The following is a 23626-nucleotide window of genomic DNA, read 5'->3' as shown; positions in this document are numbered from 1 at the left end:
GTGCTCACCACCCTGCAAGCTCTATTGGGGTTTTACGGAGGCTTCCTAACATAGGCATGATCAATTATTAACTCCACTTCCAGTTCCTCTCTCCTCTTTGGAGGATGAGGTGTGGACTGAAAATTCTAAGCTTCCAATCATGACTTGGTCTTTTGGTGACCAGCCATCCAGGAGCCCATCCAGAGTCATTTCGATAGAACAAAGGATGCTCTTAGTGCTCTTACCACTGAGGAATTTACAAAGGTTTTTATTTGCCTTTGACCCCCTCCCTGATATAAGGGGTCAAAGGCAAATATTAGAACAAGAGATGCTCTAAATGTTATCATTTGTAAAAAGACAAGGATTTCAGGAGCCCTGTGCCAGAACCTGGGGGCAGAGACCAATACATATTTTCTATTATTGAATATTTAACAGATGATGATCATTATTTTAAAACTTTTACAAGTTATTTTTTTCACTCCTTTTATGTGAAAACTCATCTTTATAATAAAAACCAAGAACTGTAAAATGTTGTATTTCATTTAAAAATAAACCAGAGAAATTATATTTTATTTGCTGCTATTTTAGTGTCTTTTTAAGTTATGCTTTTTTTTTTTTTTTTTTTTTTAGATAATTAACTTTACACATACTAGAAATAATACAGAGGCCCAGCTGGTGTTGCTCAGTGGTTGAGCGTTGACCCATGAACCAAGACGTCACTGGTTTGATTCCATGTCAGGGCATATGCTGGAGTTGCAGGCTATCCCAGCGAGGGCATGCATGGGGCAGTCAATTAATGATATTTCTCTCTCATTGATGTTTCTATCTCTCTATTCCTCTCCCTTCTAAAAATCAATAATAATAGTAATATAGAAACAATACAGATAAATCCCTTGTATTCTTTTTCAGTTCCTCCCAGTGGTAACATCTTACAAAACCATAGTGTAATATAACACCCAGGATGCTGATAGGGTATAAGTTCTATTTCTGGGTTCTCTATTCTTTTCCATTGTCCTATCCATCTTTTTTTCTATTAATACTGCACTGTTTTTATTACCATCGCTATATAATGGGCCCTAACTTTGAGAAATGGATTCCTCATACTTTATTCCTTTTTAAAGATTGTTTTAGGTATTTTAGGGCCTCATTTTAGTGTCTTTTGTAATACTTTATTTTTTTGAAAAATTAGAAATCCAGGTATACTATATATGGTAAAACTTAATAACTCGAGTATCATGTTAACTATTAATATCTCATTCATCAAGATTCTGAATAAGAATTTATTCTACTTTTAGTCCTTACTTTAAGCTAAAGTTACCATATAATAAATTACAAAAGCAAGTTATGGAAACTTCTCTGTGACATCTAAAAACCATCTATTTCTATCTGGCTCTGCCATGAATATTTCATTTCAAACAATTCTAAGATATTAATTCTTTAAAATAATTTTAAATGCTAGAAGTTTTACTGTGTTAAATCAATAAGGTAGTCTGAAAATGTTCTATTTTATCAACCTTTAGCCATATTTACCTATCTATAACCTTTATAAAGCAATAAATAACTGCAAGCACAGAACATGAACAAATCCCCAAACCAGCCTGTTGAAATGCAATTTCGTCTTTAAAGAATCTGCTGTGCCATTTACCTTTGGAGGAAAAAGGAGAAAAAGACAAACAAAAGCTTCAGCAAATTGATGCTCCAGATATTAAATGTTCTTATAGGGGGAGGATATTTTTAATCATGAGAATGTATATTCTCACCAGTGGTGCTCTCCCATAATTGCCTGTTTTAATTAATTGGTCAGGATACACAAGATAAATCTGCAAACTGTTGAATACATTTGCCAATTATTGAATTTCAAAACTATCAACAATGTAACATTTTATGCAACTTTCTCTAATCCATGATACTCCTAATTTCTTTTTGAGATAAAAAGGAGTTTTCATTTTCCCCCAGACAACAATATTTGTGTTGTCTTTAAGCAATAAAACAGGTTCTTAACAAGGTCATCTTTTATTTATTTATTTATTTATTTATTTATTTATTTATTTATTTACTGGAAAATGGAAAGACAAACCCTTTCAGAAATCACTGCAGCATATAATCAAAAGAAACAAATATAAAATAAAAACATCACCAGCATATGCAATGCTTTTCTATTTAGCTAGTGAAGACTACAAACAAGAAAAAGTTAAACATTTTTTTTCAACAGCTATATTGAGTTATAATTGATATGAAACAAACTGAACATATTTGAAGTATATTAAAAATATATGTTTTCCACTGGCCAGTGTGGCTCAGCTGGTTGGGTGTCGTTCAATGCACCAAAAAGTTGTCAGTTCAATTCCCAGTCAGGGCACATGACCAGGTTGTGGACTCTATCCCTGGTAGGGGGCGTGCAGTAGGCAGGCGATTGATGTCTCCCTCCCACATTGATATTTCTCTCTCTCTCTCTCTCTCTCTCTCTCTCTCTCTCTCTCTCTCTTCACTTTCTCGCTCCCTTCCTCTCTCTCTAAAAATCAATAAAAGATCATATATATATATATATATATATATATATATATATATATATATATATTTATATTTATTTATATTGATATATGCTTTGACACATGCATACTCATGTGAAACAATCACCACACCAAGATAATAAATGTAACTATTACCTTCAAAAGTTTTCTTGTGCCTTTTGCATAATCCTTGCTACCTCACCAAACTCAGCCCTGACAACCACTCATCTGATTTCTGTAACTACATATTTGTTTGCATTTTCTAGAATTTTATATAAATATAAATTAAATAATATAGCACATTTTCTTTTTTGTTGGCTTATTTTACTGAACATAATTATTTTGAGATTTATCATGTTGCTGTATGTGTTATAATAATAACTCAATATATTCTTACAGTAGGGAAATACCACAAGTTATTTATCCATTTCCCTGTTGAAGGGAATTGGGGTTGTTTCTAGCTTGGGGTTATTATAAACAAAAATGCTATGAATATTTTTAAATATTCTAAAAATCAATAAAAACATATATTAAAAAGGGAAAAGGGAATAGTTAGCAAGTAACTTAAAAAATGTGTAGGCCCATTTCTTAGCTCTCTATTCTCTATTTAATTGATCTATTTGACTGTATGCCAATCTTAATTACCATAGTTTTATAATAAGTTTTGAAATCAGATAGTATTGTTTTCTAACTTTGTTCCTCTTCTTTAATTGTTAACCTAGGAGTTATGGCAGAAAATAGCTATTTTTAAATAATGTCTTTTAGTTATTCTGGTCTGTCCTGAGAAAATGGAATTTAAAAAAATCCAGTTCAAAAGATGCTTTAAGGGATATGATCACAGTTAAATATGGTGATGCTTTATCACTACATTTGAATCTTGGACTTTGTTGAACATAGAACATGTTTCAATTATTATGGCTCAAATCCACATTAGTCCAGTTCTTGACAAATACTGTTGTAGTTTAGATAAGTGGAAAGTAAGTGCTGAGTGTAACTTCAGAAGACTTCTTTATCTTTTGAATCCTTGTTACATTTGGAAAGGAGCTGGAATGCGTTTTCATGCAAATTTCTATTAAAAACTCAGCAGGACTAAGAACTATTGCCAAAAATGGCATAATATATTTATTGATAAGAAATATATCTAATCTTACTTAATTTCTTGCAAAATCCTCAGGAGTCTTTACCAGCTTTTCAGTCTGACTTGCTTCAGACAATTTCGAGATATGGTAAGTTGTTTCTATGATTACTGAGTATTTACTATCACAACTCTGGAGGTTTATTTGTTGTTGTTTTTTTTTGTTGTTTTTTCTTTTTTCCAAAACTAATATTGTTGATATACTATACCTCAATTGGGTTGGGAAATTTATGGATGGAAAACTTGCTTGAGAATAGATGGCATAATAACTGCAGGCTTGGGCTTTGGATTCAGGGAAACTGGTTTTAAATTCTGCTTTGTACCAGTTATCTGGCCTTGATTACCTTATTAAATATCTCTAAGTCCCAGTTTAACATCTGAAATTGGGGATAATATGGTGTCTGCTTCTTAGGATTATTACAAATATTATTGGATTATTACAAATATCCAATCTAATAAAGAGGGAATATGCTGATTGATTGTCACACCCTCACAAAGATGGTGGTCCCACAGCCAAAAAGGAGGATTATACTGATTGACTGCCACATCCTCAAATATGGTGACGCCCACAGCCATGAGATGGTAGCTCCCAGTCCCCTCAACCCTTCTGGGGCAGCAGGCATGCGGCATGCATGCGGCATGGCTGGGCCCACCCTCAGGTGGGCCTGGCTGCTCCGTGTGCGCCTGCCTCCTGAGTCCCCTAGTCTCCTCAGTCCCCAGCCTCCCAGGGCTGGCCTGAGGTGCAGGCAAGCCTCAGATGTCAGCTGCTCAGCCACCCAGGGCCGCCTGAGGCTCAGGTAACCAGGGCAGGCCAAGGCTTGCGCTGCCAGCAGTGGCAGCAGCGGAGGTGTGATGGGGGCATTGTCTTCCCCTGGTTGCCGGTTCACTTCCTACCCTTGAGGGCTCCTGTATTGTGAGAGGGGGCAGGTCGGGCTGAGGGACCCCCTCCCTCCAGTGCATGAGTTTTCATGCACTGAGCCTCTAGTTGTTAGATAATGTTTACAAAACATTATCTCTCAGTCAGTGGTTCTCTTAACTTGTCTGCATGTTAGCATCACCAAAATTTAAACATTAAATTAAAAAATCTCAAATGTCAGGCCACATACCATACCAATTAAATCACAATGTCTTGGGATGGGACATAAGATCCAATAGGTCTTTTTGAAGCTCCCATGTGAATCCAATGTGCAAACAACTTGGTGACCACTGTCCTAAGTGATTTATACAAATTATCACATTTAATTTTACAACAACTCTTTGAGTTGTGTTTTTATTCCTTATAAAAAGGAGAAAACTAAGGTTTGCATTGAGTTAATGAGCTTCATCCAGCAATTTCCATGCAAATGATTAAAGCCCAGGTGGTTCTGACTTCAAAATCCCTGCTTTTAACTATTTTGCTTTATTATTGAGGCAAAGTTATTAGAGAATCCTAAATTTAATTAAAAATTATACACATACATCAGAAGTTGTATTGCAAATATCTGAGACAAAGTTATAAATAAAGAAATAGGAAAAATGGGAATATTTGTTGCCATTTGTGAGGGAGTCTACCATACCCTATTAATACAATCTTGTAAAATCAATAAAATTATTGATCAAAGTTTCACCACCATATATCATGGAATTAACTTTAGTAGATTACACATTGGAGCCAAATATGTGCTTTATTTCCTTTCCTTCCCCACCCCCCAGTCTTGGCAATAGTCAAAGTCCAAACCATTAGTAAGAGGTTCTACCTCATGTTTTCCTGAGAATAATTCCCAGATGTGTTGTATGTACAATGGCCAGAATAATCTGATGACTACTTGGAGGAACAATACTCTGTTATAAAATGCATTCCTATGGGCATGTGATTTTTTCTCTGCTTCAATTTAGTACATAGATGGACCAACATCACAGCTCTAGTGGAAACACTACAACAGGTTTTGGTATCTGAGGCAGATGGCTCTGGACAACATTAGCCATTGCTCTTCCACTCTTGCAAACAAGTTAAAAGAACCAAGCAAAAATGACACTTCTGCATACATGATGACATAATTATGGGTGTAGACTTAATCTTAGAGAAGAATCCCAAAAGAGTTTATGTCAGTACAAATTGTAAAGACATTGCCATAAGGGTATTTTTAGGATTTCTTTACTCCCATAGTAATTACAGACAACTGAATGTCATTTAACAATAATTCTATTTGTGAGAACTTTCTGCTTGACTAGTAGGCAACTTGGTTCTTCAGTCCTAACTGGCACTTTGAGGCTAAGGACTCTCCAGATTTCATCAACTGAAACAAAAGTGGTCTGTATTCAGTGTAATATAGGGACATAAACCAAGAAATGAATAATACTTTGACATTCTGAAAAGTGTTTTCTCACCAGATAGCTCCAATACTACTACAAGTTATTTTCCAGTAGGCAATAAAGTACTGCAACAAAGCTGATTATTTTAATTTGAGATTTTTATGTCTTTCAAAATGAAGAGTTTTATTTTTCCTTTTATAGTTAAAAATATTAAAAAATATTAAAAAAAATACAGGCTAGTGTAATGAAGAAGAAATCATCTAAAACCTCACTAGGCAGTCAAACCTCTAGGTATGTAGGTTTCCCAACATCCCTTCTTTCCTGTATCTATTTATCTCTCTTTTTATCTATAAACAACACAATAATACACATGGGTGGAAAAATAAAATATAGAATCATTGTAAAATGTAAAGCAAAATTCCCTCCTCCATTCTTTTCCATTCCTACATCAGTTTTTTTGAGGTTAGTTGTTTATGCTTTTCTGTTATTTTTAAAATTTATTTATCAACTTTGGATATTATCTGTTGATTCCTAGCTACAGTAACTTGTGTTCCTTTCTACTTGTTTTTCCTTCTTACCAATTTTAATAATAATCATATTGTTACTTTGATTTCTATTGGTTACTGACTTTAAATATTATACTGAAATTGCTATTCCCTGTTCCATCAACTGTCAAGTCTATCTCTTCCCTTTTCATACTAGAATGATGATAGTAACATCACTATTAAAACCACCTCTCCTGCCCATTTTTATTATTTATTATTTTAAAAATCTTTATTGTTGAAAATATTACATATAACCCATTGACCCCATATAGCTCTCCCCTGCCACCCTTCCTAAGCTTCCACCACCCTATTGTCTGTGTCTATGGGTTATGCATATACGCATTCAAATTATTTGGTTGATCACTTCCCACCTACCCCCACCTTTCCTCTGAGATTCAACAGTCTGTTCTATGCTTCTATGTCTCTGGATCTATTTTGTTCAAAAGTTTATTTTGTTCATTAGGTTCCACAGATGAGTGAGATCATGTGACACTTGTCTTTCTCTGTCTGGCTTATTCACTTAATCTAATACTCTCCAGGTCCCTCTATACTGTCTCAAAGCTAAGAGATCCTTCTTTTTTATTGCTGTATAAGTATTCCAAGGTGTAAATGTACCACAGCTTTTCTATCCATTCATCTACTGATGGACACTTTGTCTTGCCCATTTTTAAAGTTTCAACTTCTGTACTTTTGAAGTGCCAAAATTTATAATATATATATTTTGTTGTTTAAGGGTTCAAAATCAAAAGATCTGGGTCAAAATCATATTTTGCTTACATAAAAGCTATGTATTGCAATTCCAGTAGGTTTCTAGAGAGTATGTGACTTGCCTTTCTCATTTTTTTTTAAAGGGCCTTTTAATGAACAAGAATTTCTAATTCTGAACAAGTCCATTATATCATTTTTTTCTTTTATGATTATTGTTTTTTATGTATCAAGAACTCTTTGCCTACATCATAATAGCAAAGATATTCTTCATGTTTTCTTCTAAGGATTTTATAGTTTCAGCTTTTATTTTTAGGTTTTCACTTTACCTTAGGTTAAAGTTTTTATATGTTATGATGTAGAGGTCAGAATACAGAGATATCCAGTTCCGGCATCATTTGTTGAAAATATTTTCTTTTCCTCATTGAATTTCTGGCATCTCAGCTAATTGGCTGAATATATAGCGGGGTATATTTCTAAATTCTCTATTCTGTTCAATCCACCTATTTGCCTTTTCCTATGCCAACACACTGTCTTAATAACTGTGGTTTTATAATAAGTCTTTGTAATAAGTGTTAAAACTAGGTAGTCTAACTTGTTTTCTTTTTTTAAGATTATTTTGGCTATTTTAGATGCTTTATGTATTTTCATATAACATTTCATGTTAGACCATCAATTTCCACCAAAGAGTAAAAGCATTCTGAGTTAGAAGTATATTGTGTCTTCTTTAAAAAAAAAATAAATTCTATATTGTTTAAAGTATTACATATGTCTCCCTTTTCTCCCATTGATCTCTCCCTGGCCATTCCCACCCTCCAGTACATGAGTACTAGTATATGATTCTATAGGTCACTTTCAGGTGGAATGACATTTTTACAATATTGTCTTGCAACAATGTGCATGGTGCATCTCTCTGTTTATGTCTTTCTTTCTGCAGGTTTGTGAGTTTTCAAAGTAGAGATCTTTAATATCTTTTCTTAAATTTATTTTTAGGTAATTAATATTTTTTACACTATTCTAAAGGGTATTTATTTTTAAATGTATTTTTCAAATTATTTGTTGAGACAATATAAAAATACTGATTTCCTATCCTATAACCTGACTAAATTCACTTATTGGAGCTAACAGATTTTTGGAAAATCAGATAGATTCATGTTGTTTGTGAATAAAGGCAGTTTTATTTCTGCTTTTCCAATCTTTATTCTCCATTACCCAAGTCTTTATATGTTAAATCCATCTTTTCTTGAAGACTTTTAAACATATTTATCAGTTATTTTAAAATCTTTCTATGCCAACTCTAACACCTAGTTCCTTTGTTAGTCTCTTTCTATCGACTATAAGTCACATTTTCCCATTTCTAGTAATTTTTTTATTGTTATGCTGTTGGTAATTCATTGCAGAGCCTCTGGATCTTCCTCTGAAACTGTTGAGTTTTGTTTTAGCAGACAAATTACAGACATTACTTTCAATCTGGGGAAGCCTGGTTTTCCCTTTGTTAGGGTAGGTTCATGCTTTAGTTTTGGTGAAGTAGTCTTTGTTCCTAACTTCATGGAAAGCCTAAGGTGTTTACCAAGCTCTTCTACCTTAGTTGGATTTTAACTCCAAAGTGTGTGTTACCCGTGGTGGGCAGCAGCTAACCTGTCTGTTTAGCTCTTGAAGCTTGTTTTCTGCGAGGCTCCTTAGATTCTCAAGGGCATAGTCGCCAATCAAGGCAGTCAACCAACATTTTGAGGGGAGTTTATGTGCAGATTTGGGGACTTCTTACTCAGTAGCCCCTTCCTTTTTGGGATTTTCTCCTAGGTTTTTAGCTGTTCAGGCAGTCCTAAACTCAGCTATCTAAATTCTTAGGCCAATAATACTGTGGCTTTCTTCTGCCACCCCATGTTATACAGGCTGAAGTGTGGGGAGGGCAATTTATGGGGTTAAATAGATGTATAAGAAATTTGATAGGGATATATTCCCAATCTTCCAAAACTTTTTCCATTTTTCTCAACAAATTTCTTCCCTCCCAACTCTGACTGAATAATTTGCAAGTCTCCTTTCTGTTATTGTCATAATTATACCATGCTTTAAATTTTTTCATTTATATTCATAATTAGCAAAAATTGGATTTCTTTTACAACTGGTGTCATGAAAATAGAATGGGATTGAGGATCAGGAGATATATGTTTTAACACTGCTTTCCCACCAATCAGCTGTGTCATAGGAGGCTTAGGGAATCACTAAACCATATGATCTTCTATTTTCTGTTTGAACAAAAGCTAAGAATGACTAAATAGTGTCCAAAGACAATTCTAACTACATCTTACATGCACACATACATACATACATACATTATTTAAGGTTCTGAGTTTTAAAAAAATCTACTACTCTAAAACGTTTATTTATAAAGATTTTTATATCTTATTAATCAATATATCATGTCACCAAATATAAGCAACAACTCTGACAAGAAAATTGCTAGAATATAAAAACATTAATTGTATTTTACCACTGGATTTTTTTAGACTAGAGAAGGCAAAATTATCATCCTTTGTAAATTATAAAGGTGAACAATGTTTGATAACTTCTTAAACTAATTATATATTTGGTAACCATAATTCACAATTTAAAGCAGGAAATGTTTTATTTTAATGAGAACAGTTTAATCATTAAGGTTTTGAAAGGTATGCCATAAAAGCCAAGTACTGTCCTTAGTCAGAAGCTCTATTATAAACATCTATAAACCTATTTTTACAAATTGCTTGACTTTAAAGGAAAATCCTAAGAACCTCACAAAATGTGGAACCCTGAAGAGTTTGCTTCTAAATACTGTCTTTTCTATGTATGACCGAACAAAATAACAGGACTCAGATGTTTTGTTTGACATCTCACTGAATTCAATTCAATTCAACCTAATTGCCAAAAAATTATGAGGGCATGAAAACTTAAAAATTAATACTGAACAATGATTCTAGGAACTCTGCAGTTGATTAAATATTACCTCACTTTGTGCCTATCTCTTCAATCTACTTCATTAGAAACTGTAGATAGTAACAATACACTTTTAGCTAGACAGTCCATGTGTCTGGGGCTATTGCCCTCCCTCTCTACACACAGATGTAGACAATTTCAGAGTCTATATTTTCATTCTTTAAGCACCACTTACATCATTGTTTGAAAGCCAACTGCCTTTCTCTTATTCTTTATCAGAGAAGAGAATAATGTCAAAGTTATTACTATGAAGAGTTTTAAGCTAGCTGCCCTGCCATTTCTTTTTCCAATCTTTAATTTCTTTTTATTTAAAAACTAGAGGCCCAATGCACAAAAATCATGCGAGAGTAGGCCTTCCTTCCCCCGGCTGCCAGCACAAGTTTCCCTCTTGCACCTGGGACCTAGGCTTCCCTCAGATCACCGGCAGGCACCTGGGACCCAGGCTTCATCTGGAAGGTTGTCTGAAAGGATGTCTAGAAGGATGTCCAGTCTAATTAGCATATTATGCTTTTATTATTATAGGTTTTTATCCAAAATACGCATGCGCAGACTTAAAGAGGTAAATACGGTAATTCTATAAAGCAACACCTGCCCTCTCCTTTATACATTCTCTAGTACCTAATTCCCAGAAGCAATCATTATGTTTTTTTCCTATATAAAATTTACCTGAAAATTCTGGATTATATGGCTTTATTGCTACATCTTGATTTTTAAATTTTAGATATCATCTCATGTCAACTCTCTCCAAATGAGGATTTAGCATTTGTTATTGTCTCCAACTCTGATCTCTATCTCTTACCTATTACTCTGAATTTTCTCTTTATTTCCAGTGTTCAGAAAATGCATGATAATAGGCATTGGTATGATATATCGATATATTTTTCCAGTTTTCCAAAATGTATACGACAGTAGGCCCTCTCCATCTACAAACTCATAACTTTCAGACTGGGAATTTTTTTTAGATTACTCTCTGTTGATTTCCTCTACTTGTAGTTTCCATTGCTCTCTCTGGCCGTCCTTTTATTGGGTATTGGACCTCTTAGATTGGTTCTTTATTTGCTCATCGTTCCTCTTCTGTTTTCTATTTGTCTTTTCACTCTACTCTCTGAAAGGTTTCTGCAATTGATTTTCCATCAGATTCTCTATGAGTATTTAATCCTTGCTACCATGTTTTTATATTCCAAGAGCTCTTCAAGAAAAATGATGATCCTTATTGTATAGAATTGAATAATTTATGTAGAGTCAGAAACGAGTCAATGGCTTTTGGATTCAAAACCAAGACTGGATCAATGAGCCTAAGTTGATGCTTTTTTCCCCTCATGATTCCCTTTGTTAGTCTAAGGAATCAGCCTCTTAACTCAGAAACACTAAGACCTACTGCCACAAATGAAATGAGCTACCAAATGCCTCAGTTCTCTTCCTCCTCTCATATTCATAAGATGTTTGAAAATGTATAATTCCCAAATTGGCCTGGTACGTTAGAGTAGGCATTGGAGTAGCCATTGGAAGTGGAAACTGAGAGATAAGTACCATTGTAATGATTACTTGAAAAGATTGATGATGTACCAACTAATAGGAAATGGAAATGACCTGTGGGATCGGGGGGGAGGAGATTGCAATAATATTTATATTCTCCATGTTTGGTAATGGTAAAAACCAAAATGAAAAAATAAAATATAGTCTTTCTTTGGTATTATTCATCTTTTTTGGGGGGGATGGTGGTGGGGGAGGGGGAGAGGGATGAGTTTGTTTCTTAAGGCTAGACAATTAAATGAACATTTCCTGAAAACAGGAATCAAGGTAATGTCCAACTTTACAACCCAAGAATGTTTATTAACTTGTCCAGTTTTCCCGCTCCCAAACCTAGACTTCCCCTTCTGCTATAATCAAGTATTTACTGCTATCATTTGTGTCTCACACTTCTATTCTGTCTCCTAGACCAACACACGCCTTATAAATTCTGAAATAAGCCCTAACCGGTTTGGCTCAGTGGATACAGCGTCAGCCTGTGGACTGAAGGGTCCCAAGATCAATTCCAGTCAAGGGTATGTACCTTGGTTGCGGGCAGCTGATTAATGTTTCTCTCTCACTGATGTTTCTAACTTTCTATCCCTCTCCCTTCCTCTCTGTAAAATAAATAAATAAATAAATAAATAAATAAATAAATAAATAAATAAAAAAAATATATATAAAAAAATTCTGAACTAATATTTACAATTACCTAATATATGCCAGACACTGTTAGACATCTGTGATCTGTGGCATAAAAAATGAGCAAGATAGGCTGCTGGCCCATCTAAGGACATGATAGTGGCCTCTGGTGGTAGTGGAGCCTGTGCTGTGTGTATAGAGGTGGGGAGGGGCGGTGGGCAGCACAGGTGACTACAATGGTATAAAAGATGCTAGCTCCTCCTTTCACAGTTGGCCTCTCTCCCCAGCCTGAAAATGGATAGGGAGACTCAATATTGGAGTGTCAGTATTCTCCTGAAAAACAGAAACTGTAGGATGCGTATTTTAGAGAGAGGTTGTGGAGAGTGGAAAGTCTGAAATCCACAGGGAAGGTGGGCAAACTAGAAATTCCAGCAAGGTCCATGTTTGTTGCCTTTGCAGTCAGAAGGCAATCTGAGAGAATTCCTTCCTCCTCATAGATTTTTCTTCTTCGTTTCCTTTATCGGTTCAGCTTTCTCTCAATTATTCATTAGATTGTTTCTCGAATGTGTATGTACTGTCATCTCCCTAGTGCAAGTTCTCATAACCTCATATCTGGAAATCATCCCAACTGGCCTTGCTGTGTCAAGTTTTTCCAATACCAATCCATTCTAAAACAGCGACTTTTGTTAGAACACTGATGTAATCATGTCACTGCCCTGCTCAGAATCTTCAGCCAACTTTCTGTTGCCTCCTGAATAAAGTCTGAGCTATTAACTGAGACATTAAGGTTAATGCCTTTATTTTACTATTTATCTTGCTGGATAAACCTCACTGTTAAAAAAAAAAAAAAAAAAAAAAAAAAGTAGAGGTTATTTCCAACTCTAGACTGCTTTTTTAAAAAAAATATTTTTTAATTGACTTCAAAGAGGAAGGGAGAGGGAGAAATAGAAACATCAATGATGAGGGAGAATCATTGGCCAGCGGCCTCCTCCACGTTCTCCACTGGGGATCCAGCCCGAAACCTGAGCATGTACCCTGACCAGAATTGAACTATGACCTCCTGACTCAACCACTTAGCCATGCCAGCTGTGCTAGACCACTTATTGGCCACCTATCTGTCTTGCATTACTTCAGGAAGTATTTGATTTTTAATTTCATGGGTCATGAAATCAATTTTTTGGTGTAAAAATGAAATTCTTCTTTATTTTTATGTATTTGCTTAAAGATTACTAGTACATCTATAATATTAGTTCTTTATTTTCCTCTCCTAAGGAAGTATTGCTATTTGCAAGATAGTTTTATACTTTTAAATCAGCTAGTCACTGCTATGTAACACACTATCTCAAACCTAATTTCTCAAAACAAGTTTTAATTATTCATGATTCTGTGGGTCAGAAATGTAGGCAGGGAATGGCTAGATAGATTTTTATCTTTGACAAGAGTCACGGTGTCATTAGGGGTGCTGGAAAGACTAGGGGTCTAAAATGGTCTTACTCAAGCCAAAACTGGTTTGGCTCAGTGGATAGAGCATCAACCTATGGACTGGAAGGTCCCAGGTTCAATTCAGGTCAAGGGCATGTATCTTGGTTGCAAACACATCCTCAGTGGGGGCTGTGCAGGAAGCAGCTGGTCGATGTTTCTCTCTCATCGATGTTTCTAGCTCTCTATCCCTCTCCCTTCTTCTTCATAAAAAATCAATAAAATATATTTTAAAAAATAAAAAAATAAAATGGTCTTATTCACATGGCTGGCAGTTACTTGTCAGGAGATGTTCTTTACTTCTCCTAGAAAGTATATAATGTTTGTTTGTCTCACTTTCAGTGATGTTAGCAGTTATTAATGATGATTGCATATATACATTAAATATTAGGGATTGTAAACTAGTGATATTATAATTCCATCATTTGTTTATTGTTTATTAGCTGGAAGTAAATCTTCTCAACACTATTTGCTTTCCCTAATGTATATATAGTTCATTTTCAAAAAAATGATGATCAATGAAGTTTTTTTAAAGAATTATTCTGAATTTATAAATTTAAATACATTGGATTTGTATCAATCCATTGCAGTTAGTATCCTCCTTGATATTTGAAGGCCAAAGTCAATAAGCCAAGTTTTCCTCTGAGCCTTTTAGATATGACCTTAATAATCTTTGATAGTTTCCTTGCTTTCTGGTTTATATGATGTTCAAGGCTCATCAGTACATGTAGTGTTTCAGAGTTCCTTTTAGTGAGAAATGGCATTTAGAGATCACAATTTGTGTTTTAAGGATGCTCACTGATACTGGGTTCATTGTTTCTAGAATTTTTTGGTAGACACAAAGTGTATGTTTTCCAAAAGGTAATATGAATTTATTCTGATACTTCCACTTTAAATTTTGAATTAGATAAATTTCCCTTAACCTCATATAATTTTTATTTGTGTCTTCTATGCCAAAAATCTCAGTTCTCAATGAATTCAATGTAATTACTCATTTGCTTTATCATATTACTAGAGGCCCAGTGCATGAAAATCATGTACTCAGGGGTGGATTGGAGGGAGTGGGGAGTTCCTCTGCCCAGCCTGCACCCTCTCACAGTCCAGGAGCTCTTGGGGGATGTTCAACTGACAGCTTAGGCCCATTCTCCATCAGTTGGACATCCTTTGTGCTGCTGCAGCGGTTTTGAAAGGCTCTTGCCACCACCACTGGACTCATCAGTTGTGAGCCTGGCTTCTGGGTGAGCGGCACTCCTCCTGTGAGAGTGCACTGACCACCAGGGGGCAGTTCATGCATTGAGGTCTGCCCCCTGGTGGTCAGTGTGCGTCATAGTGACTGGTCATTTGGCAGTTCAGTCAATTTATATATTAGCCTTTTATTATATAGGATTACATACTAGAGGTCTGGTAAATGGCATTCGTGCATTGGGGAGGGGGTGGGTGCCTCAGCCCGTCCTTCCTCTCTTACAGTCTGGGAGCTCCTGGGGGATGTCCGACTGATGGCTTAGGCCCATTCCCCACCTAAGTCTCAGTTGGACAATCTTATTGCTCCTGCCGCTGCCGTTTCACTCGCCAGCCATCAACCCAGCTTATGGCTGAAATCAAAATAAAAGATATGAGTACTTGAGGCTAATTATCATATAGATTGTTAGTTCCTTGTCATATCCCTCCTTCTATAAAGTTAATAAAGGGAAGATTTTTACTGCAAAGAACATTTTATTTTCTATCTCACTAGCCATGAATGCTTGTCATCAGTTACTACATAAACGCTGCCTGGTGCCATTATCCAAGTGGCACCACCATTTTATGTCCACAATTCACTCTGTATTTATAAAATTTTCATAATTTACATAAGTACATCTATCACTGAAGATTTAATATTGAGATGCAATGTAGCATTCATATTATCTGATGTTTTGCATTTTTAATCACCTTTTCATCTTACGTAAAGAAGAAATTAATAAACCAGAGCACCCAAGTCTCAAAAGGAAATTTTCAATGTGCTCATAGAAATAGTTAAACAGGATTGTCAGAAACAACTTCCATGTCCACATCCTCTTGTAGTTTCTGTACCATTTTGTCTTCCAACTGCTTCCCTTTGCATGCAAAAGGTGCCTGGATGAGATGGATGTTTTGCTTGACTTCTTTGATGTCCTAGCTTTCTGTAGTTCTTTATTTTTCTTCAACCAGTTCATTGTAAATTTAGCTTGACATTTCTGTTTGATCTCTTCAAGTCTCTTCATTGCATCAATCATTTTATTCCACAGCTCTCGCTAGTATTTGACAGGTTCATTTCTGTGTTTTTCAAATTCAAATGAGTTATCCACTGTGAGCTCTTTACCAGCTGCTCTACGGAAAGCTTTAGTCCACCTGACCTTGTGAGGATTGCACTTCTTTTTAAGTTTTTATGACACCTGGATTTACAAAACCTGAACACCTTGCAGTCTTTGCAGACAAACATCCAGGTATATGGGCCCGGAACAGAAGTAACACTTCTCTATATGCATGTTGAACGCAAGTGGGGACCACCTCCCCCCCCCGCCCCGCAAGTTGGTCATTTTTAAAGCAGTTTTATTATTACATTTCTAATTCTATCTAATCAAATTGGCTACATTTATTGCTTCCCCGCTTTTAGGTTATAGAATAATTCAATGGTATTCCTTTCTTATACTTGTATAACCATAGAGTAACCCAGTTTAGTGGGTTGTGACTAGCAATTTTTAAATGAGATAAAATTAAATATACTAGAAAATATAGTGTTCATTGCACCTAATAAAGTACTGAAAGAGCTTGGAAGTTGTCACTCCCACCCTCATAAGAAAAAAATCTAAACAAACAGAAATTCATTAACTCTTAAGATTCATCAGAGAACTAGATCAAAGGACAAATGGTTTTCTACAAAACTAGTTCTTCTCTCAGGGATGTATGGGTACCATTCAAAATATATATTTAAAGCCAGGCCTGTGTGGCTCAGTGATTGAGCATTGACCTATGAACTGGACAGGGCACAAGCCCTGCTTGTGGTTCGATCCCCAGTGTGGGGCATGCAGGAGGCAGCCAGTAAATGATTCTTTCTCAACATTGATGTTTCTTTCTCTCTCTTCCTCTCCCCTCCTCTCTGAAATCAGTAAAAATATATATTTAAAAAACATCAAAAAAACATATTTCTAAGTAAAACCTCTTTGTCTTTCCCCCCCCTCTAAAAACATAATTTTAACTATAGAATGAGGAAAATTCAAGAATAAAAATATATAATGGAGTTACATTCCAGGTACAAATTCTGATTACTCAAGTTGCCATGTATTTACATGATTAAACAACCAATGTCCCAAGCATTTAACGTTGGCATTCCCTTTTTAAAGTCTGCCCGTCTCTTTTTTTAAATACCAACATCCTTAGACACATGGGCTTATCTTCTAATATTTATTGGAATTTCTTTTAGATTTTTGGATCTATAGATACTTCTTGAATAATTTTCCTTTTAAAAGAAAGTAAGATGTCTGAACAGTCCATCAAAACTACAAATAACTCTCAGTAAAGTTCATTTACTTTTGTGTATTCAAAACCTCCCATGGTGTTCCTACGTAAACTAAGCATATTTATAAACAATATGATTCTTCCTTCAACAATTTTTCAACGACAAATTTATTCAAAATTTGTGTTAGCCAGCTTTTGTTGTAGTAATAACGAACTCCAATATCTCTGTTGGTTACTTGCTCAACTTCATGAGGGTCGTGGTTCTGCTGGGTTTAGCTGAGTTTGGTTGACTTTGGCTCCACAAATAATTTTTTATTCCATAGTTTAGGCTGAGGGAGTAAGCTAGCATCTTGGACATACTGTTCTTATTACAGAGGAAAAATTAAAGAGAGTGGGTGCCAAAACATGCAAAATATGCAAGCACATTTAAAACTTGTACTAAGATATTATATTAGCCAAAGAAAGTAATGTATAGGTCAAAATCAGGTGACAGGAAAGTAGACTGTGCTCAAAGAGAACCATGGCAAAACATATGGGCGGAAGTGATATTTGTGAAATAATGCAATTTACCACTCTCTTGTTCACAAATGTTCATTTCCCCTCAGTTTCTTAAAGATACTCCAATGTCTCAATATCCTTGAAATTTAGGAACTTTTTAAAGGTATTTTTATTTTTATTTTTAAAAATATTTTTTTATTGATTTCAGAGTGAGAGGGAGAGCGAGATAGAAACATCAATGATGAAAATCATTTATCGGCTGCCCCCTACACACCCCACACTGGGGATCGAACCCACAATCCAGTTATATGCCCTGACTATGAATCGAATCAAACCACAACCTCCTAGTTTATAGGTTGATGATCAACCACTGAGCCACTCCAGCCAGGTGAAATTTAAGATCTCGAGTATACATCAATTCCAAATGTAGCTCATCTTAAGCCAAAGTTCTATGAACTAAAAGACTAGTGATTTGCACCCACATGCTCATTTAAATGAGCATTTAAAATCATGGAACTCACAATAAACACTCATTTAGAAACTGGATAAAGGGAAGAATTCACTCGTCACTGGTTTCCAGCAATTCTGAAATCCCACTAAGCAATAGTTGTAAGGTCTACTCAATGGAGTTTAGGGAACGTGGCTTAATCAATCTTCAGTTTTATTTTCTGGAGGTGACTTCATAGTCTATTGTTTTTCGTGACTCTTGACTTTACCTTCCTCTTCCAAAATCATCTTTGGGAGAAATTGCCCTGTGGCTGCTGAGCAGCTTCCTCAGCCTGCCTATAGAAAGTTGAGGGCTTGAGGGTAGTTTTATTGTTCAAACAATCATTGCCTCTTTTAAATTCAGGCTGGTGGCAATTTTGGTGTGACAACTCTCAAAAACATTGTTGGGTTTTTTTGCTATCCTTGTTTTCTGTTAATTCCCCCTTTATTAATCAAATTTCATTGTCATGACAAGCAATCTTCAAATCTCCACAACTTACAACAATGAACAGTCATCTGTCACTCATATTATGGGGCTCTGTTGAGGTCTTTTGGGCACAGCTTCATTATGTGTTTTCTCTCTTTGAACCAGGACTGAGGAGTGGCCACTATTTGAAACATACTTTTCTGACTATGGAAGGCAGGAAGAAGAGGAGTATCAAACCATGCAAGTGCATTTAAAACTTCTGCCCAGATGTGCTATATGGCATATCTGCTCACACCCTAATGGTGAAAGCAAACCACATGGTCATGACAGTTAACCAAAGTTAATGGGTGAGAGGAGCAAATGTCAAGCATAGGACAGTAAGGAAAAGAACAACTATGAAAACATAAAACAGATAACACAACAAATAATTATTGAAAACTATGTTCCCTCCAGCTGCTAACGATTCTATAAAGAAAACAGTTTCTCTGAACTCAGAAATCTCAGTCCCGTCTCCACTCAGCTAAGTAAAGAGGCCACTGAAATTAGCAAAGCCTGAGGGCAAGAGAGAGCTTGAGAAACCAAAATATTTCAGTATGGTTGCAGTGCAGAGGCTAACCTGATCAAATGCACAAAACAAAGTTTGAAAATTTTATATGCAGAAGATAAATATTGGCTTTAGAGTTATGAGTCCCATCAACAATCTCCTGATAGGAATATGGCTGCCCACTGAAAACTGAAAAAGAAGAGGAGGAAAACAAACAAAGCCTGTGCCTTTCAGAGCTGGAATACTCCAGAGAGCGTGGGCATTTACACTTGACACAGTCAGGGTGAAAGGCAGAATCGTTTTATTAAACTGCATTGTGGTTTGGCACTTATATCCTTCCAGCATGCTTTGTGGGAGGAATCCTCAGGGTTGGAAATTGAGTTGAATGCTGTTAATGTGGCAATTATTCTACAATTGAGGCAACCACTGGCAAGAGAAACATGCCTTGAGGTTTATGGTTTATATATCTGATCAGAAAATACAGTTGCTTTTGTCAATTAACTAGATTAGCCAGATTTTTCTAAAAAAAAAAAAAAAGAGATTGAATACAATTTTACTCTATCACTTTTCAAGGGTGTGGCTTTGAGTTTGGTCTGGCAGGTGTGCATAAGTCTGAAGAACATGCCAATTTTGTCTCTTAGCCCAGTGTACTGCCCTGTGGAAGAGCCTAGCACATTTGCATCATGGGTAGGCCCCACTGTCCTTTTGAAATGGACGGCTGGGAATTGTTAACATGCTGATGACAAGCATAAAAAAAAAATAATAACACTTCTGGCTCAGTTTGTATTCAATGCCTGTGTATTCTAACAGGAGGAATCTTTTAAGTGTCAGCCATAAACTGCTTTCAAAACAGAACTTGATAAAAATGCATTTTCAGAGTTAAGTGGGGATACAGAATTTTTAAATATTCACCTGTGATTAAGACATTATTCTCACTTCCCTTAACCACCTCTTGAGGTGCTTATCTCTATAAGGATCAGCCATAAAAAGTTATAGTCAGGCAGAAGCAAAAATCTAGAAAGAATTATCAGGAGCGATCAAATGTTGATATAATATTAATGCACTACATATGATCTTTTTATCATCAAAATCAATGGACACATGATGATGCATTTGCACCTCAACCCCGTCACTGATTGTCACATTGTTACTGTGACTCTGCATCTCTGAACTTGTCATAGGCAAAAGTACTGAAAAGGCAAAGTATGCCTTTGGTGTCTTTCATTCACCCAGGATTTCACTGCTTTTGCTACAAGTCCCTCTAATTCTCCACCCTAGTATCAATAGTTATCATTTATTGGTTGTTTATTCAGCCTCTGGACCTGTGCTAGTCAATGTGTGTGCATTACATAACAATAGAAGGTAACTCAGCCAGTGTGGTGTGTAGGAGGCAGCGAATCAATGATTTTCATCACTGATGTTTCTATTTCTCTCTCCCTTCCTCTCTGAAATCAATAAAAATGTATTTTTTAAAAAGAAAAAAAGAGAAAGTTACATTCTTTGTCTGTATTTCTCTCCCTTAAAAAAAAAGTAGGTAAACATGTTTCTCTCATCTTACAGATGAGAATGCTGAGACACCTCAAACATTAAATAATTTTCTCAAACTCATAATGCTAGTAAAATGGTAGGAAGCAAAACTCAAACCAGATCTTTTAGACTGTAAGAAAATTAATAGTTCTGACCACTCCACAAAACTGTTTTTGGATTTGTTTCTCACACATTGCAAGGTATGGTTAAGAGGGAAGTAGACTATTTAATGCTAAGGTGTGAATGACTATAACCCATACCCCTTTAATCCCTCCCCACCACACACATACCTTTTATCTTCTTTTTCACTTTGCAAAATGAATTGCTCATTCAAATGAACCTCTAATTGAACTGATTTTGTACAAGTTGACAAAAGGAAATAAAACACTTCAGACAAACTGTTAGAAGTATCTGGAAATAGCAAAGAGGAATGGGAGTCATTCAGTTGGCAGAGTCATTCCATAGAGTTAGTAATAGAATCTCTTGGCTGATGTTTTCTTTTAGAGCAGGTGTACTATCACTGACCCTTACATCAAGTCAGCTTTGCTCATAGTCTCCCTCAAAAAAGTTCAGTGTAATTTGAAGCTTTAAATAAAAAGAAAAGACTAAAGAAAACCAGTAAGGTATAGTAATAATTTGATATTTGAATGCAGATTTTTACTTCCCTGTTTAAGCACACAGAATGTTGGTTAATAGAGGCTAGTAAATTTTTTCCTTCCCTGAAAGAATAGAAGATATTCCAAATTCGAAGCATTATTCCAGTACTAGTGAAAAAACAACAACAACCCCACACACAATAAAAAGTTGGTGATAATAGTGGGGGAAGAGTTATCCAGATTTTTTTTTTGATTGATACATGTTAAATAATATAGGAAGTCTGAAAAAAAAATCCAATACATTTGAAATATCTAATGCATAAGTACTTAAGGATGGTTAAGAAACAATCTTAACAATGCTGAAGATAAGATTATTACTTCCTGGTCATTCCTATAGAGGGTCTTAGACTCAATGTTCATTCAATGGACTGTTATAATTTATCAACAAAGAATTTCTATGTAGAATTCATTGTTCTTACAAAGCTCCTACATCAGCCTTTAATATATTCACTAACATTTGTACACACACACACACACACACACACACACACACACACACACACACATTTGCAACGTGGTTTTGACTGCTCGAAAGATTTAGGTTATTCATAACTCTACTTGAAGCCATTCCTCTGAGGATGGCTCACAATTGTCTGCTTGCTTATATTCTAGAGATAATGAAATAATATATGAGATATCGAAATAGTCTTGGTTACATGGAAAGTGCGCAATGAGCTGCAGGACTAGTTATTTTTCTTATCGCTGCTATCATTCTGCCCCATATCATTACAATCATTTTTCTATAAGAGCAAATTCTACATGCAAGTTTCTGCTCTCAGGATTTGGTGGCAGGAAAGTTCACCAACACCCTTCTCTGACCTCAGAGGATGAAGGAAGCAGCTGGCTTCTAATATCTTTGCTGCGACAGCCCCTCAGAGCCACCAGAGGCTCACATCCAGTTGGGGCTGTTGGTAGCTTCTGGAGAAAGAACACTTGAACATCTTCAGTGTGCCAACTTTTTTTCAGGGAATAGTATCCATGTGTCTCAAAGTGAAAATTAAATCCAAACTTCCTGCATCATCAAACACTTGCTACTCCTCTTTGAAAACTTGGTAAATCTGGTGCTCATGAAAACATAGGTTAGTGAGGATCAGTGTGAAAGGCCGAGTGACACATGTCTCCTTTCGCTTTGGTTACTCATTTTTATGGTCCCAATAACTCCCCAACAGAAGAAAACGAAATATAGAAATGACATAGGAAAAAAGATATAGAAAACCAAAAAAGATATAGAAATGATGCTAAGAAAGGACAAAGGCATCCCACAGTTAGAAATGCTAGTTTAATGCACTGTACTGATGATTAAATTCTGGCCATTAAGTAATTTAGAGGTTTGCAATTACTACATTTTTTACACTAGAATTTGAATCAAAGTTTTGTCACACGTTCTAATTGTATAACTTATGAAGAGCAGAGGCGATGTCACAAAATATTTAGTTTTATTTTGATTAAAAATTTTTTAAAATATAGAAAAATTTTTGAAGATTATGTTCAAACTATAGAGTAAAAAAAGTAGTAATGGATATTTTGAAACTTATTTATAGGAATGCAAATCAAAGTGAGATTTTTAAAAAGTGTTTCATATTAAGCCAAGTGGAATAGGAGAGGATATGGACATAAAGAGTCAAATATTTTTAAGGGAGAGCCATTAGGATTTGTAGATGAATTGCATGTGGCATTTGAAAGAATAAAGAGGAGTCAAGGATAACTGATGTTTTTAGTTTGGACAGCCTGGAAGATGAATTTACTATGAACTGAAATGGGGAAAACCATGAACAGAGCAGGTATGAGGTAGGAGTGTAGAGAAGTTTTCCTGGGGGCAAGATAAGTTTGAAGTTTGATTCTATTCTCTTAAGTAATTTAATTATTTTCCTACAAATGTATTTGATTACCTCTTGGTTTCCAGGATATAGTATTCCTCAACTCAATCTAGCCCAAGAAAGAGATTTTGCTCTTAGCTAATAATTTTCACAATTTTCAATAATACAACAATTTTTTGAGATTACTTTGAAAAATAAAAATGTAAATATCAATATAATGTGCAACAACTAACCAATTATTAGTATCTTGTATTGAGTGCTATGCTAAGTGCTTTGAAAATGTTATCTAATCCCCACAATACTAGAGATGGTACTGTTATTTCCTTTTCTTTTCTGGGTGTGAAACATTGAGGATTTAAAAGGGCCTGGCAACACACTACTATACTTAGCACAGCTAGTGAGGTCAGTTTAATTCTTTTCCCCCCTCC

The 23626-nt window shown here is 35.5% G+C and overlaps 1 long non-coding RNA gene and 1 pseudogene across 3 annotated transcripts in view; both read right to left on the bottom strand.

Moving 5' to 3' along the window:
- The window catches only part of LOC311611922, a 111382-nt gene that overhangs the window by 28672 nt on the left and 59084 nt on the right, over positions 1 to 23626 (bottom strand). The gene's annotated exons all lie outside the window — the stretch shown is intronic.
- LOC311611829 (putative ribosome biogenesis protein RLP24) lies at positions 15709 to 16273 on the bottom strand (annotated as a pseudogene). Its single transcript has one exon. The product of its transcript is annotated as a putative ribosome biogenesis protein RLP24 (transcript).

This window comes from Pipistrellus hanaki (genome assembly GCF_964339955.1).
Source record: "Pipistrellus hanaki genome assembly, chromosome: 17".
Taxonomy (NCBI): domain Eukaryota; kingdom Metazoa; phylum Chordata; class Mammalia; order Chiroptera; family Vespertilionidae; genus Pipistrellus; species Pipistrellus hanaki.
This window is presented reverse-complemented; position numbering and strand designations above follow the sequence as displayed.